The following is a 15,345-nucleotide window of genomic DNA, read 5'->3' on the forward strand; positions in this document are numbered from 1 at the left end:
CCTGGCTGCACACCCTCCTGCCTGTGATCGGTGTGAAATGCACATGACAATAATAGCCAATTACCAGGGCATATATGGGGGCCACCGGTGCCAGCTCTAGAAAGAGGCTGTACACACCTCACTCATTCCAAGCACAGAAACTAAGGCAGAGATGTGGCCTAGTTCTGGTGAAAGTGCCCAACTCTACCTGTGTAAACAAATGACCATGTCTGGAAATAAATCACTTTTGCCATACCACATTGCATTACATACAGCTGTTTGCATGAATTGCAGATAGATGCACGCGTGAAGACGCATGTTACACTTTTTGCCACACATAGAGAACCACACAAGCATGAGTTCTCACCTCTGCCTTCCTGGTCCCCCGTCCATGGGGGGGCCAAAGGAAGAGGCCTCCAGTCCTTGCCGTCACCTTCTGCTACCTCCCCCCCTCCTCTCCGTCCTGCTGACCTTGAAGGGTGGAGTTGGGCATGACTTGGCAGAAAGCTCAGTCACGCATAAAACAAATAAAATAAAAAGCCATAGTGGAGCTGTGTCAGACACGCGGGACAGACCATGCTGCATCTGTCCAAAAGGGATAGCAATTATGCACTTCATTTGACAACCAAACGAGGCACAAATTGTATTGTGCGCACACATAGACACAGCTACATCTAAGCCTGTTTTTAAATAAGTCAGTCTTTTGGTCTGGCTGTAATTTAGAAATCTCAGCAGTGCTGAGTCATGAAACTGTTCTTCCTACATGAGGGGTAAGGGTTTTCTGAACTTTTGCACCGAACGGCCTAGCTGTGTTATTTATTCCTCCTTATATAATTTCACTTGGGGTTTCCATGGCTCCAGGTTTAGAGAACTCTGCGTGCCACGTGTAGTTGCAGCCGGGAGGTTGTGCGGTTGGACACCCCTTATACAGAGGCCAAGCAGAGGCTATGGAGCCTCTCTGCAAACAGACCTACTCTGGGAAAGAGTCTTACCCTGTTGTCTGGTTTCTGGTCGACCGGTCGGAAACGGTGCACAGCACCAGTAGCGTCTCTGAAAGGACAAGGGGCCCACAACAGGCTGCATCAAAAAGCTGGAGAAAAGGTTAACTCCTCCAAACACCAAGCAACACGTGATGGGAGCACTTAGGCCCATCCCCTGGCTGCGGCTGCCTAACATCTCCACTAGAGGCTTGGAAACTGCGCCAATCCAGTTACGGCTCCATGCTTCTTTATGTTATCAACACACAGCATAGTGCCAATATCGGCAACAGTTGTCACAAAACACATAAGTACATAAATAAACCACACGACACTGTATTGTAAGTGGAGAAATATTGCTGCAGGTTTATTAGCATAACCAATATGCAAACATGGTGGGTTATCTTACGGGCGATCCCAGGGCAGGCCAGCCCCTATGCCGCCTGCCCGTCTGATAAGCCTAAAGTCACCATGGCAACGCCAAATGGTGAATACCAAATATTGGGAGGGGCCACCCCTCCCATCCATGGACCCCCAGTCCACTTGCTTCACATGCCCCCCCCCCTGTGAGGGGTGGGCGGAGCATACATGGCAGCCCCCGGTTGCTCAGACCCACAACCGCCTGTCGGCTAACGGGGCGCCGTCGTTCTTCCAGGGGACAACGCTAAAACATCCCTGGGTATCCTGGCTTAGCACCCCGCGGTGCTGCTGCATGATGTACCCCTTGGTATGTGCAGACCCTGGATCGCCCTGTAACTCCTCCTGCAACACAAAGTAACATGTTAGAAAACCTAAGCCCCCCCTTTGTACCTCCGGACGCTGGGTAAGCGGAGGTGCGGGCAAGGCGAACAAGAGGGACAAGAGGGCGAGGAAGGGGCGGAGACCGTATAAATACCCCTGTCCCCTCCCCGCCCCCGCCGGAAGTCGCCATCTGCTGGGGTCTCCCCTAACGGACCCAGGGACTAGACCTCTCACCCCTGTGCCTTCCTGTGGCACTAAGGCGGCCGCCCTTTTAGGGGGCGGGCAGCCTTACATAGTGCCAATATCGTCAACAGTTGTCACAAAACACATAAGTACATAAATAAACCACACAACACTGTATTGTAAGTGGAGAAATATTGCTGCAGGTTTATTAGCATAACCAATATGCAAACATGGTGGGTTATCTTACGGGCGATCCCAGGGCAGGCCAGCCCCTATGCCGCCTGCCCGTATGATAAGCCTAAAGTCACCATGGCAATGCCAAATGGTGTATACCAAATATTGGGAGGGGCCACCCCTCCCATCCGTGGACCCCCAGTCCACTTGCTTCACACGCCCCCCCCCCGTGAGGGGTGGGCGGAGCATACATGGCAGCCCCCGGTTGCTCAGACCCACAACCACCTATCGGCTAACGGGGCGCCGTCGTTCTTCCAGGGGACAACGCTAAAACATCCCTGGGTATCCTGGCTTAGCACCCCGCGGTGCTGCTGCATGATGTACCCCTTGGTATGTGCAGACCCTGGATCGCCCTGTAACTCCTCCACAGCCGTGGGAGTGGCCACCGTCACTACCAGGGCCCCCCACCAAGGTAGACCTATTTACTTACAACCTGCTGCAGCCAAAGCTTCCCCTAGGTCCAGTAGGAAAAGATCCATGCCTAAACTAGAGAGGTGCACCCCATCTCCCTCCAGGCACCCTGTGGACTTGGCGTGCATAAGACCATGCCTGATGAAGCCAAGACCTCTTTGTTCTGCGCAACTGCGCATGGCCCCAGGTGGGCCTTTTTACCTACAGCATGCTGATACGGGCTTCTCCCAGGTCCAGCCAAAACAAGTGATACAGATCAGGGTACCTAAAATATGCCCACTACCATAGATAGAGTAATTTCGCAGTTGCACGCACATACATTCATCATACACTAGGGCCCATTTCACTAACATACGCTCCAATACTCTACCAGCAGCAAACCTGTGGGAAGAAAACTCCTAAAGCACCCTGCATCTATATCTAGGCGATAGGACCAGTTTAGTGGTTGCCTAACATAATATAAACAATCTATAAACAATAATCAAAAAGTATTCAATAAACAACAAGGAAAGAAACAACCAACACCATGTTTAAAAGTTATATTGCTTTATCTAAAATTAGTCAGAATAAATCAGAATAAATCATTTCTCATAGTTACCTATTCTAACTAGTGTCAGAACGGGTCAGGACCAGTCTCTCAGAAAAGTCTTTTCAGGATAAGGTCCTTAGCATCAGTCCTCAGCAACGCAAGTTCACGCAGCAAGGCGACGAAAGAAAGTGTGGGGAGAGCCCTCCCTAAGCTAACATTTTATAATACAAAATACAATGAAAACACACATGAATTTGACAAGTAAAACTGTATCACTGAGCAGAACGAGAAGGAAGGGATGTAACTTTGCAACATCTTGAAATCTCCGCTCAAGAAAAGTCATAATACGCAAATCACGGAACAGGAACCAAGAACTAGAAACTATTAAAGTATCCATCTCGCTCATTTCCCTCGGCAAACCGGCTTTAGCACAATATTTTTCTGAGGCTCATTGTTCACCAAGGACACATCATTTCTTTTGGAGATCCTCCAAGCTTGCTGATGTCCTCCCGGAAATTCCATATAAGGACTACCGTCAGTTTTTCTGTTAACTGAACTCCAGCAGGGGTCTCCCTTGTCACATCACAGATTTTGCCGGCACCACAGCTCAGCCAAGCTTCAAATTATTCTCAGTTATTTCATGAAGGCCTCCATAGGCCATAATAGACCATCTTTAATTAAAGAGACAACATAAAGATTACTACATCATAATGATTAAACAGTGTTAACCCCACTAACACCCTTATGTGTATGCGTTTATCTAGCTTTGCAACATATAAAGCATTAATTCAGACAGCGTTTTGTGCTCAAAATAAATAGCACACAGCAACGTTTAAACATGAAAACTTGCACGTTATTGTGAATACAAAAACAGCACACGCATGCTAACCCTCGTGTAACCTTCTCTTGTATTAGGACAAACAGGTTGATTAGTATAACGCACTTGAACAAGACAAATAATTAGTCGTTAATTATTAATTAATTAATAAGACGCATAGACATGCCAGAGCTTCAAAAGCCCCAGAATTTTCTAACAGAAAACTCTGCTCCAGCACAAGTCTACGCCCAACCGGACCGGCGGCCAGCATGCACCATCAGGACAGGTGCCCCCATCCTTTCTAAACTCCCCCGTGGATTTTTGACTGAAATGACCTTAAACCTATAACTAGGCGTTGGTCCAATGTTGCCTTTGCATGGCTGAAGAACAATCCCTTTGACAAGACACTCCTGCCTGACAGTGCCAATGCAGGAGGAGGTAAGAGTTGACAAGCCTGCCTTACTTCCTCTTTCACTCAGTTGGAGTATGTCCATCGCATTCCATCAGTCACCACCATTCTAAACTCCCTATGGATTTATGACTGAATTAACCTGCCTAAGAATAGGCGATGGTCCAATGATACCTTTGCTTGGCTGGCTGAAGAACAAAACCTATTCCAAGCCACTCCTGCCAGGAGGTGCCAATGCGAGTGAGTTAATAGATGACAAGCCCGCTCTACCTCCTCTTTCCTCAGTTATCTGAGTCTAGCACTAGTCGGAGTATGCCATCACCTTCCGACAGTCACCACCCTATGTGAAGCCTTGCCCTCCCAACTTTCTGCTAGCATACCAGGGAGCAGACAAGGCAGCGTGACCCGGGGGGAACCAAAGCATAAATAACTCTCTATGTTGAATACTGGGAAAGCCAATAGTTCTCCTGCTACTTTGTAGCCCAAATATGTTTCCCAGGAGTTTCCCCCAATCATATGGACCAAGTCGCCCCTGTTGGAAGGCCACTTCCACATCCTGCATAGCTGCCAGCCAGTGCTGGAGGGCGGGAGAAGTTGCCCGTTACCGTTACTCACATCAATGGTACCTGTTTCGCCGAACTCAAGGACGGGATACTAAGTGAGCTTACCAGGCTCCGCCCTTGAACCAGAGGTCAGACCCAAGCCCCTCTAAGTTCTGCTGCTTCACCTGCCCGTTAACACAAATAACTGGAGCAACTGAACCACTTATCGCCGTGCTACATGTCCTCTTGGACAGGTGCACGGGCACCTGTCCAAGCATCCAAACGCAACCAGAAAGTCGAACTGTACCCAGAACGGTAACCCCCAACTGGCCTGGAAGCGAGACAGACAATACTACTGCCTCAACAAGGTATGTCCTTTGCCTATTCCGTGTCTGGCTGTAAGAGTTAGACATTGCCAGTCCCAGTCCCGGGTGAAAATAGGAGCTCTACAGCTGCTGGTGCTAATGATGGAACATGTGGCCTGATGAAGCAGACTGTAATTCCCTTGCTACTGTTGTGCACGAACCCACAACCATTGGCTCTCCATGGTACAATACCTTCATGCTAATCATGGTTTCCTAGGAGGATGTTGACAATTCTATGTTCAAGAAGTCTAACCGTGTACTGAACAGTAACCCCCAACTGGCCCTGATGCGAGATAAACCATGCCAAGGCACATAGGTGATTTTAATAACTAAGAGCAGGTCTAACAGCGTCAACAGGCATCCTAAGCTTACAATAGGAGTGTTGGAGTAAGGGTATCCAGTGAGAATAAAGACGACAGCCTCCCATCTGACCAACCGTGGCGGGAACCACTCCTGTATATTCTAGTACAAATGGTCCCTGTTGACCTGTCACTGCCTGATGTACGTGACCTCGGTACATGGTCCCTTTGCATGGCGGCATGCCATTGAGACAAACATCCAATCCCCGATAAGTACCACTACCTGCCTACGCTAAAATCTTGCCTGGCAGTCCTCCATGCCCAGATGAGAGCAGTGTGCGGATTGGATTGGATTAGGCATGCGAAGTTAGGGCTCATTAGGAGAAGAGGGGATGCAGCTGTGATTCCCCCGGCTCACTATTAAGCATGCGAGAGAAGCGGCTAGTGCACATGTCGGGCTGGCCGCAGAAAGGCTGCCGTCCAAACCAACATCCCCACTGCCACTTTGAAGAGTGAGTGACAGGTGCATCTGTATAATGTGAAGACTATTTAGCCCCTCCCACCTTCCTCAGGCACTTAACTACTGACCCGCATCTGAAAATAAGCTGATGCAGTGGCTAGGAAAAAAAATAATGGATAGTTTTACGTTCAATACTGGGGATGGGAGATCACAAATAGGGGTCGGGGACTGCATATGTAGGGGGGTGACAGCCCAATGCCTCAAAGAGGAACCCCCCCTGAGTGAAGTGGAGTAGACTGGAGTGTAGTGAATTGGGTGGATTATAGTAGGGTAGAATGGAATTAAGTGACAGTAGATTGGAGTTGAGTGGGGTATGTTGGGGGAGTGGGTAGATTTCAGTGGTGTGGAGTACATTGGATTGGGGTGAGGTAGATTGGGACGGGGTGGGGTAGAGTGGAGTAGATTTTGGTAGATGGGGTAGATTAAGGTAGAGTGGGTTAGAGTGAGATAGATAGGAGTGGAGTAGACTGGAGTGGTGTAGGTTGAGGTGGATTGGAGTAAGATAGACTGGAGTGGGGTAGATTAAACTGGGGTAGATTGGGGTGGAGTGGAGTAGATTGAAGTGGATTGGGGTAGACTGGAGTGGAGTGAGGTAGATTGGAGTGGGGTAGATTGGAATGGAGTGACGTAGATTGGGGAGAGTGAAGTGCATTGGATTGGGGTAGATTGGTGTGGAGTGGGGTAGATTCGAGTGGGGCAGATTGGAATGGAAAGGGGTAGATTGGAGTGGGTAGAGTGGAATGGGGTAGATTGGAGTGGAGTAGTGTTAGAAGGCGTTCCCCGGGGAGGCTGCGGAATGGGTTCCTGACCACCCTGAGGCCCACCTTTCCCAGAATTAGGCCGAGCAAGAGCAGGGAGGCCCTTCCTGGAAGGGTCTCGCACCTAGGATCGCACGTGCTGCGCTTACTCTCTCTTCGGATAGAGGGACACCACACAGTAGTTCGTTATAAGGCAATAAGCTTTTATCGGTAGTTGTCAGGGATCTTTATGATCCGGCAGGCAGGTGCAGAATTAATGCCACAAGCGGCAGCGGTCTTGTGATGATGGGAAAAGGGGTAGCGGGACAGTCTTTCAATCAGTGTCTCTGCGAGGTATCCGGCGCACAGCTCTCAATCCTCGAGCTGAGGGGATGTTGCTTCTCTCGGCAATCTCTGCCGATTGTCTTGGAGGAGCAGGCCGCGAGTCACTCAGCAGGCACCGGAGAGTCGTAGTTCAGGGAGCCGCGACGGCGTCAGCAGGGCTCAGATAGTTCAGAATTCGAGGAGCCGCGACGGCGTCAGCAGGGCTCAGATGGTTCAGCGTTCGGGGAGCCGCGACGGCGTCAGCAGGGCTCAGATGGTTCAGAATTCGAGGAGCCGCGACGGCGTCAGCAGGGCTCAGATGGTTCAGCGTTCGGGGAGCCGCGACGGCATCAGCAGGGCTCAGATGGTTCAGAATTCGAGGAGCCGCGACCGCGTCAGCAGGGCTCAGTTGGTTCAGAGTTCGGGGAGCCGCGACGGCGTCAGCAGGGCTCAGATGGTTTCAGAGTTCGGATAGCGTTTCTTCTGTTCGGTGAGCGATCGAGCCGCGACCAGGTCCGCAGGCTCTCGTCAGTCCAGGTCTTCTCTGCCTCTCGTCCCTTCAGCACCCCTTGTTATACTCCCCCTCCTCTTTGAAGTCCGGAGTCCTTGCGGAGAGGGGTCTCGTGCCTGGGGGGCGATGTGTCGGGGTTTCCTGTCGCTCAGCCCCTTGATCTGTTCAGATGTGTCCGGGAGGGACCCCAGACGCCCAGCAGGAGAGGCGCCCGCTCACCGGGGGCCTGGTGGCCGATCGAAACCTCCCTCGGGGAAGAGTCCAGAGGTGTGACAGAGTCGGCGCCTCTCGGTCTGGTTTGGGGGGGGGGGGTTCGTTCTCCCTCGGCCGGGCATGCGTGTTGGGGATCTGGTCGGCCCTCGGGATGTTGGTCCACGGTGGCCGGAAGGCCGTGCCCACGAGGTTCGGCGTGTTTGTAGTGTGACTTGCTGGTCGGGAGGGCCCACGCCACGAGGCCGGTCTCACACGTGCCCCCCCCAGCTGAAAGGCGGGGAGAACTACCCATCCACTTGGGAGTTCGCCTCGCTGAAGCGGAAGAATCGGGACAGGCCGTCCGCGTTGGCGTGGTCAGTCCCGGGCGATGTTCCACAGTGAAATCCATCCCCTGGAGAGAGATGGACCAACGTAGCAGCTTGGGGTTTTCCCCTCGCATCTGCATCAACCACCGCAGGGGTCGATGATCTGTTTGCACTCGGAAGTGTGTTCCGAACAGGTAGGGCCGTAGCTTTTTGAGAGCCCAGACTACGGCGAACGTCTCACGTTCAATCGTGCTCCACCGCTGTTCCCGGGGCAGTAACCTTCGGCTGATGAAGGCTATGGGCTGATCTATGCCTTTGTCGTCGTATTGTGAGAGGACTGCCCCAATGCCGTGTTCCGAGGCGTCCGTCTGGACCACAAACTCCTGGGCGTAGTCGGGTGCTTTGAGTACTGGAGCCGCGCACATTGCGGCCTTTAGGGTGTCGAACGCCTTCTGGCAGGCGGGAGTCCAGTGTATTTTCTTGGGGTGTTTTTTGGAGGTTAGTTCTGTGAGAGGGCCTGCGATGCTGCCATAGTTTTTAATGAACCTTCGGTAGTAGCCGGTGAGGCCCAGGAAGGCTCGGACTTCCGTTTGGGTTGTAGGGGGTTCCCAGGACAAGATGGCGTCGATCTTCGGCTGGAGGGGGGCGACCTGCCCACTCCCCACCTGGTGCCCCAGATAAGTTACGGAGCCGTGCCCAATTTGACATTTGCTAGCTTTGATGGTGAGGCCGGCCCGGCGTAGAGCCAGCAGGACTTGACGGAGGTGCTGGAGGTGCTCGGTCCATTGGGAGCTGAAGACCGCTATGTCGTCAAGGTATGCTGCGCTGAACCCCTCTAGTCCGGCCAGGACCCTGTTCACCAGCCGCTGGAAGGTGGCCGGGGCATTTTTCATTCCGAACGGCATCACCCTAAAGCGGTAGTGCCCATCCGGGGTGGAGAAGGCGGAGCGCTCCTTGGCTCCCTCGGTGTGGGCAATCTGCCAGTACCCACTGGTCAGGTCGAAGGTGCTGAGGTAGCAGGCGGCCCCAAGGCGGTCAATGAGTTCGTCGGCACGGGGGATAGGGTGAGCGTCTGCTCGGGTGACCGCATTGAGGCCTCGGTAGTCCACGCAGAATCTCAGCTCGGGGGCAACACCCGGGGTAGTCGCTTTCGGAACCAGGACTACCGGGCTGGCCCAGGGGCTGTCGGAGGGTTCAATCACCCCAAGGTCTAACATCTTTGCCACCTCGGTCTGGATGCAGGTCCGGACCCGATCAGGGACCCGGTAGGCCCGATGTCTCACTGGCGGGCTGTCTCCGTTGTCCACGTCGTGGACACACCAGCTGGTGACCCCGGGGGTCAGGGAGAAGAGATCCGCGAACTGCCCAAGTAGCTGGCGGCAGTCGTCGGTCTGTTGGGCTGTGAGGGCGGTCGACAGTCTCACTCCCTCCACGGATCCATCGGTTTCCTTCGCCCCCAGGGGGTCTGGGAGGGGCTCGGTGTCTTCTTCGGTCCCATCGTCGGTGGCCAGGAGTAGACTTAATTCGGTCCGCACAAAGTGGGGCTTGAGGCGGTTCACGTGGAGAACCCGGAGAGGGTTCCGCGGGGACTGCACATCGATGAGATAGGTGACTTGGCTCTTCCGCTCGATCACCTTGAAGGGCCCAGTCCATTTATCCTGGAGAGCACAGGGTCTCACCGGGGCCATGACCCAGACTTGTTGGCCTGGCTGAAACTCGACCAGCGTAGCATTCTGGTCATACCAGCGCTTCATCTCTTCTTGACTGGCCTCGAGGTTTGCTTCTGCGAGTTCCCTGAATTTTCGGGTCTGGTTGCGGAGCGCCAGGATGTATCGGAACACGTCTGGAGGGGTCCCCCGGGGGGTTGCTTCCCACCCCTCCTTGACCAGGCTCAGGGGTCCTCGGACGGGGTGTCCATATAACAGTTCGAATGGGCTGAATCCCAGGCATTTTTGGGGGACCTCCCGGTAGGCGAACAGGAGACATGGGAGGAGGACGTCCCACCTTCGGCGTAGGGGTTCCTCGAGGCCCATGATCATCCCTTTCAGTGTCTTGTTAAAGCGCTCGACTAGGCCGTTTCCTTGGGGGTGGTACGGGGTGGTGAATTTGTACGATACTCCGCACTGCTGCCAGAGGGACTTCATATATCGGGAGATAATGTTCGTACCCCGGTCACTCACGACTTCGCGGGGGAACCCCATGCGGGAGAAGATCCCCATCAAGGCCCGGCCCACCACGGGGGCCGTTACGGTGCGGAGAGGGATGGCTTCGGGGTAACGGGTGGCATGGTCCACCAGGACGAGGATGAACCGGTGGCCCTGGGCGGTCTTAGGGTCCAGTGGTCCGACAATGTCGATTCCTACCCGCTCAAAAGGGGTACTGATGACGGGGAAGGGTTGGAGCGGAGCCTTGCGCTTGCTCCCACTCTTTCCGCTGGCCTGGCACGTGGGGCAGGACTTGCAGTGGGCCTCCACATTTGCTCGCATCTTGGGCCAGTAGAAGTGGGTGACGAGTCGCTGGTATGTCTTATCTTGGCCTAAGTGTCCGGCCAGGGGTACATCATGGGCCAGGCCCAGGAGAAGACTTCGGAAGCGTAGGGGTACTACTAGTACTCGGGCCGATCCCAACTCGGCCGACTTCTGTTCACTGTACAGCAGTCCGTTCTCCCAGTATACCCAGTGGGTGCCAGTCTGGTCGCCTGCTGCTTGGGCCTCGGCCTGTTGTCGGGGTCCAATGAGGGACGGGCAGGGGGATTGTTCTTGGCAGAACTCTTCGCGGGAGGGGCCCCCTTCGCAGGGCCATGGGGCCAGTTCTGGCAAGTCCCCGAGTTTGGTCAGGGTTGCGGGGTCGGAAGGCCCGGATTCTTCGCCGGGAGCGGTTGGTTCGTCCAGAAGGGGGTCGTTGGCCTCTGGTGGTGTATCCTGGCTCTCGGGGATGGTGGCGGTGTTCAGGGGCATGGCCTCTCCCCCCTCGGAGGAAGGCGCCCGGAGAGTCATCGAGCGCGTGGTGGCGCATACCCACTCGGGTAGGCCCATCATCTCGAGGTGGGCCCTTCGTTCCACTTGTCCCCACGGGGAGTTCTCCAGGTCGTTGCCCAGGAGGCAGTCCACGGGCTGGGAGGTTCGGACCGCTACTTTTAACTTGCCGGTGACTCCCCCCCATTCGAAGGGGACTAGGGCCATCCGGCAGAGGCTCTCGGAATTGTCTGATGAGATGACGGGGCAAAAGGCGTCAGGCAGGATCTGATCCTCGGAAATCAGGTGACAGTGGACCGCCGTGACACTCGCCCCCGTGTCCCGGAGCCCCTCGATGCGGTGACCGTTGACCGTCACCTGCTGTCGGTACTTCTTCGTGTTGGCGGGCAGGGGCGTTCCGGGGACCATCTCCCGGTCCCCTAGGGAGACCAAGGCCATGGCGGCTGGTTCCCATTCTTCGGAGTCTTCCATCTCTTCCCCCAGGGCTACAGAGGCCATCTGTCGAGCCGGCAGGGTTGTGGTGGTGGTCCGCTGGTACAGGGGACACTGAGGGTCACTGGCATAGTGTCCGGTCTGCTGGCAGCGCAAACATGTGATTCTCCCTCGGGGTCCCGGCCTCCCTGGTGGCCCGGTGCTGGCCGGAGGCGGAGCTGGAAAGGGCAGAGATTGTCCTCTGGGAGGGCTGAGCGGGGATCCCCCCGGGAGCTCCCTTTGCCGGCCTTGGTTCCCTCCGCCCCTCTGGCGGGGGGGTCCCTGATTGTGGCGACCGTAGTCTCCCACGGGGCCCCGGGAGGTCCGGGTGTTCACCCACCGGTCAGCCTCGACGGCCAGTTTCCGAGGGTCTGTGAGTTTGCTGTCCAGGAGGTGCTGGCGCAGCTCTACGAAGCAATTAGCGGCCAAGTGTTCCCATGCGATTAGGTCGAACAGCTCCTCAAAAGTGGAGACCTTGCTGCCCTTGATCCATCCGTCCAAGGCCCGGCTGTAAAAGTTCACGTACTCCACCCATGTAGTGCCGGGTATCTTTTTGCAGTCTCTAAACCGTTGCCGGTACATTTCAGGGGTGAGCCCATATCTGGCTACCAGGGCCTCTTTCATGTGACTGTAGGAGTTCATCACGGTGGAGGGCAGGTCCAGCAGGGTATCTCTCCCCTCACTCAGGAACCGGCCCCACAGCCCAGCCCCCCAGTCTTTCTGCGGGACTCGGTGGGAGGTCATGGCGACTTCGTAGGCCTTGAACCACTGCTGAATGTCGTCGTTCTTATAGTATTCTTTCACCACATCCTTGGGGATGTGGACCTTCGGTTCCACGGTGGAGGAGATGGGTTGTGTTTCCGAGGGTCGGGCCTCCGCCCTCTTGGCCTTGAGCTCGATTTCTCTTAGGCTACGTTCATGCTCTAGTTGGAGTTTCTTTTCTTCGTGTTCTCTCTGTCGTTTCTTTTCCTCTAGTTCTCCGTGTAGGCGTAACTGTTCTACTGCCAGTTTTTTCTCAGCCAGTTTTATCTCTCCTTCGATTTTTAGTTTTGCTAGTTCCAGTTCGTGGTTGCGACTTCTTTCTCGGTCCGCTAGTTCCTCTGGGGATAGGCCCCCCTCGGGGGCGCCGTTCCTCCCCGGGCTGCTTTGTGGTTCGTTGGGGTGCTCTCCTTCTGCTTGTGACCGGGGAGTTTCTGCCTCGACCCAGGTTTTTAATGGCCCCTGGAAGTCCTCTTTCGTGCTTAGTCCGGTGGTAGCGATTCCAAAGTCTTTGCAAAATTGTTTCAGTTCTCGGTGCGTATACGATTCTAACTGGTCCTTTTGAAATGCCGTGCTTGGGTTGGTTCCTGCGGCACCTAGGGAAGTTTCTCCTTCCATTCTTCTTGGTGGTGCGTAAGCCGTCTACTGCACGATCTCTAGGTGTTGGCTCGGATCCCGTCGCCTGCCACCAAATGTTAGAAGGCGTTCCCCGGGGAGGCTGCGGAATGGGTTCCTGACCACCCTGAGGCCCACCTTTCCCAGAATTAGGCCGAGCAAGAGCAGGGAGGCCCTTCCTGGAAGGGTCTCGCACCTAGGATCGCACGCGCTGCGCTTACTCTCTCTTCGGATAGAGGGACACCACACAGTAGTTCGTTATAAGGCAATAAGCTTTTATCGGTAGTTGTCAGGGATCTTTATGATCCGGCAGGCAGGTGCAGAATTAATGCCACAAGCGGCAGCGATCTTGTGATGATGGGAAAAGGGGTAGCGGGACAGTCTTTCAATCAGTGTCTCTGTGAGGTATCCGGCGCACAGCTCTCAATCCTCGAGCTGAGGGGATGTTGCTTCTCTCGGCAATCTCTGCCGATTCTCTTGGAGGAGCGGGCCGCGAGTCACTCAGCAGGCACCGGAGAGTCGTAGTTCAGGGAGCCGCGACGGCGTCAGCAGGGCTCAGATAGTTCAGAATTCGAGGAGCCGCGACGGCGTCAGCAGGGCTCAGATGGTTCAGCGTTCGGGGAGCCGCGACGGCGTCAGCAGGGCTCAGATGGTTCAGAATTCGAGGAGCCACGACGGCGTCAGCAGGGCTCAGATGGTTCAGCGTTCGGGGAGCCGCGACGGCGTCAGCAGGGCTCAGATGGTTCAGAATTCAAGGAGCCGCGACGGCGTCAGCAGGGCTCAGTTGGTTCAGAGTTCGGGGAGCCGCGACGGCGTCAGCAGGGCTCAGATGGTTTCAGAGTTCGGATAGCGTTTCTTCTGTTCGGTGAGCGATCGAGCCGCGACCAGGTCCGCAGGCTCTCGTCAGTCCAGGTCTTCTCTGCCTCTCGTCCCTTCAGCACCCCTTGTTATACTCCCCCTCCTCTTTGAAGTCCGGAGTCCTCGCGGAGAGGGGTCTCGTGCCTGGGGGGCGATGTGTCGGGGTTTCCTGTCGCTCAGCCCCTTGATCTGTTCAGATGTGTCCGGGAGGGACCCCAGACGCCCAGCAGGAGAGGCGCCCGCTCACCGGGGGCCTGGTGGCTGATCGAAACCTCCCTCGGGGAAGAGTCCAGAGGTGTGACAGAGTCGGCGCCTCTCGGTCTGGTTTGGGGGGGGGGGGGTTTCGTTCTCCCTCGGCCGGGCATGCGTGTTGGGGATCTGGTCGGCCCTCGGGATGTTGGTCCACGGAGGCCGGAAGGCCGTGCCCATGAGGTTCGGCGTGTTTGTAGTGTGACTTGCTGGTTGGGAGGGCCCACGCCACGAGGCCGGTCTCACAAGTAGCTTGGGTGGGTTAGGGTAGGGTAGATTGGAGTGAAGTGGGTTAAACTGGAGTGGAGTGGATTGATTGGAGTGAGATAAATGAGAGGAGTTGGCCTAACGGCTAGGACAGTCGATCTCGAACCTGGGGAACTGAGTTCGACTCTCGGCAATGAATATGAACATCCTGTGAATCTTGGCAAATCACATAATCTCCCCGTGCCTAACAAAAATGAATGTGTCCTCATGTAACGCAACTGGTGCTATGTAAAGCGCTCTGATACCCAATACCTTCGGGTCAAGTTCGCGCTATATAAAACTCTGTAATAATAAAATAGGAGTGGGGTGAATTGGGTACATTGGATGGAGTGAGGTAGATTGGACTGGAGTAGGTTGGAGAGTAATTGGATGGAGTGGTGTGGGGTAGATTAGAGTGAAGTGGAGTAGACTGGAGCAGAGTAGATGGGGTAGATGGGAGTAGGGTAGATTGGAGAGGGGTGCGGTAGATTGGAGTGGGGTCGAGTGGAGTGGGTTGATTGGAGGGGGAACATTGGGGTAGAGCAGAGTCGGGGAGATTGGAGTGGAATTAGATAAATTGGGGTGGAGTTGAGATTGGGGAACAGTGGAGTGCAGTGGGATATAATTGATTGGATTGGTGTAGCTTGGAGTGAAGTGGAGTGGGGTAGGGTGAAGTGGGGTAAATTGGGGGAATTGGGTTGATTGGAGTGGTGTGGGGTAGATTGGATAGATTGGGTAAATAGGAGTGAGGTGGAGTAGGGTAGATTGGAGTAGACTGGAGGGGAGTGGAGTAGATTTTCTTGGACTAGATTGGGGTAGATTAGAGTGGGGGAGTAGGGTAGATTGAATTGGGATAGATTGGTGTGGAGTGGAGTAGATTGTGGTGGAGTGGGGTAGATTTGGATGGGAGAGTGGGGTAGAGTGGAGCTGGGTAGATTGGTGTGGGGTGGATCTGAGTAGTTTGGAGTGGGATATATTGGGGTTGATTGGAGTGGAGTGGGATAGATTGGAAAGATTGGAGTAAAGTGAATTGGAGTGGGGTAGACTGTAGCAGAGTGGGGTAAATTCGGGTAGAG

The sequence above is a fragment of the Triturus cristatus genome, chromosome 7 (genome assembly GCF_964204655.1).
Source record: "Triturus cristatus chromosome 7, aTriCri1.1, whole genome shotgun sequence".
In the NCBI taxonomy this organism is placed as follows: Eukaryota; Metazoa; Chordata; class Amphibia; order Caudata; family Salamandridae; genus Triturus; species Triturus cristatus.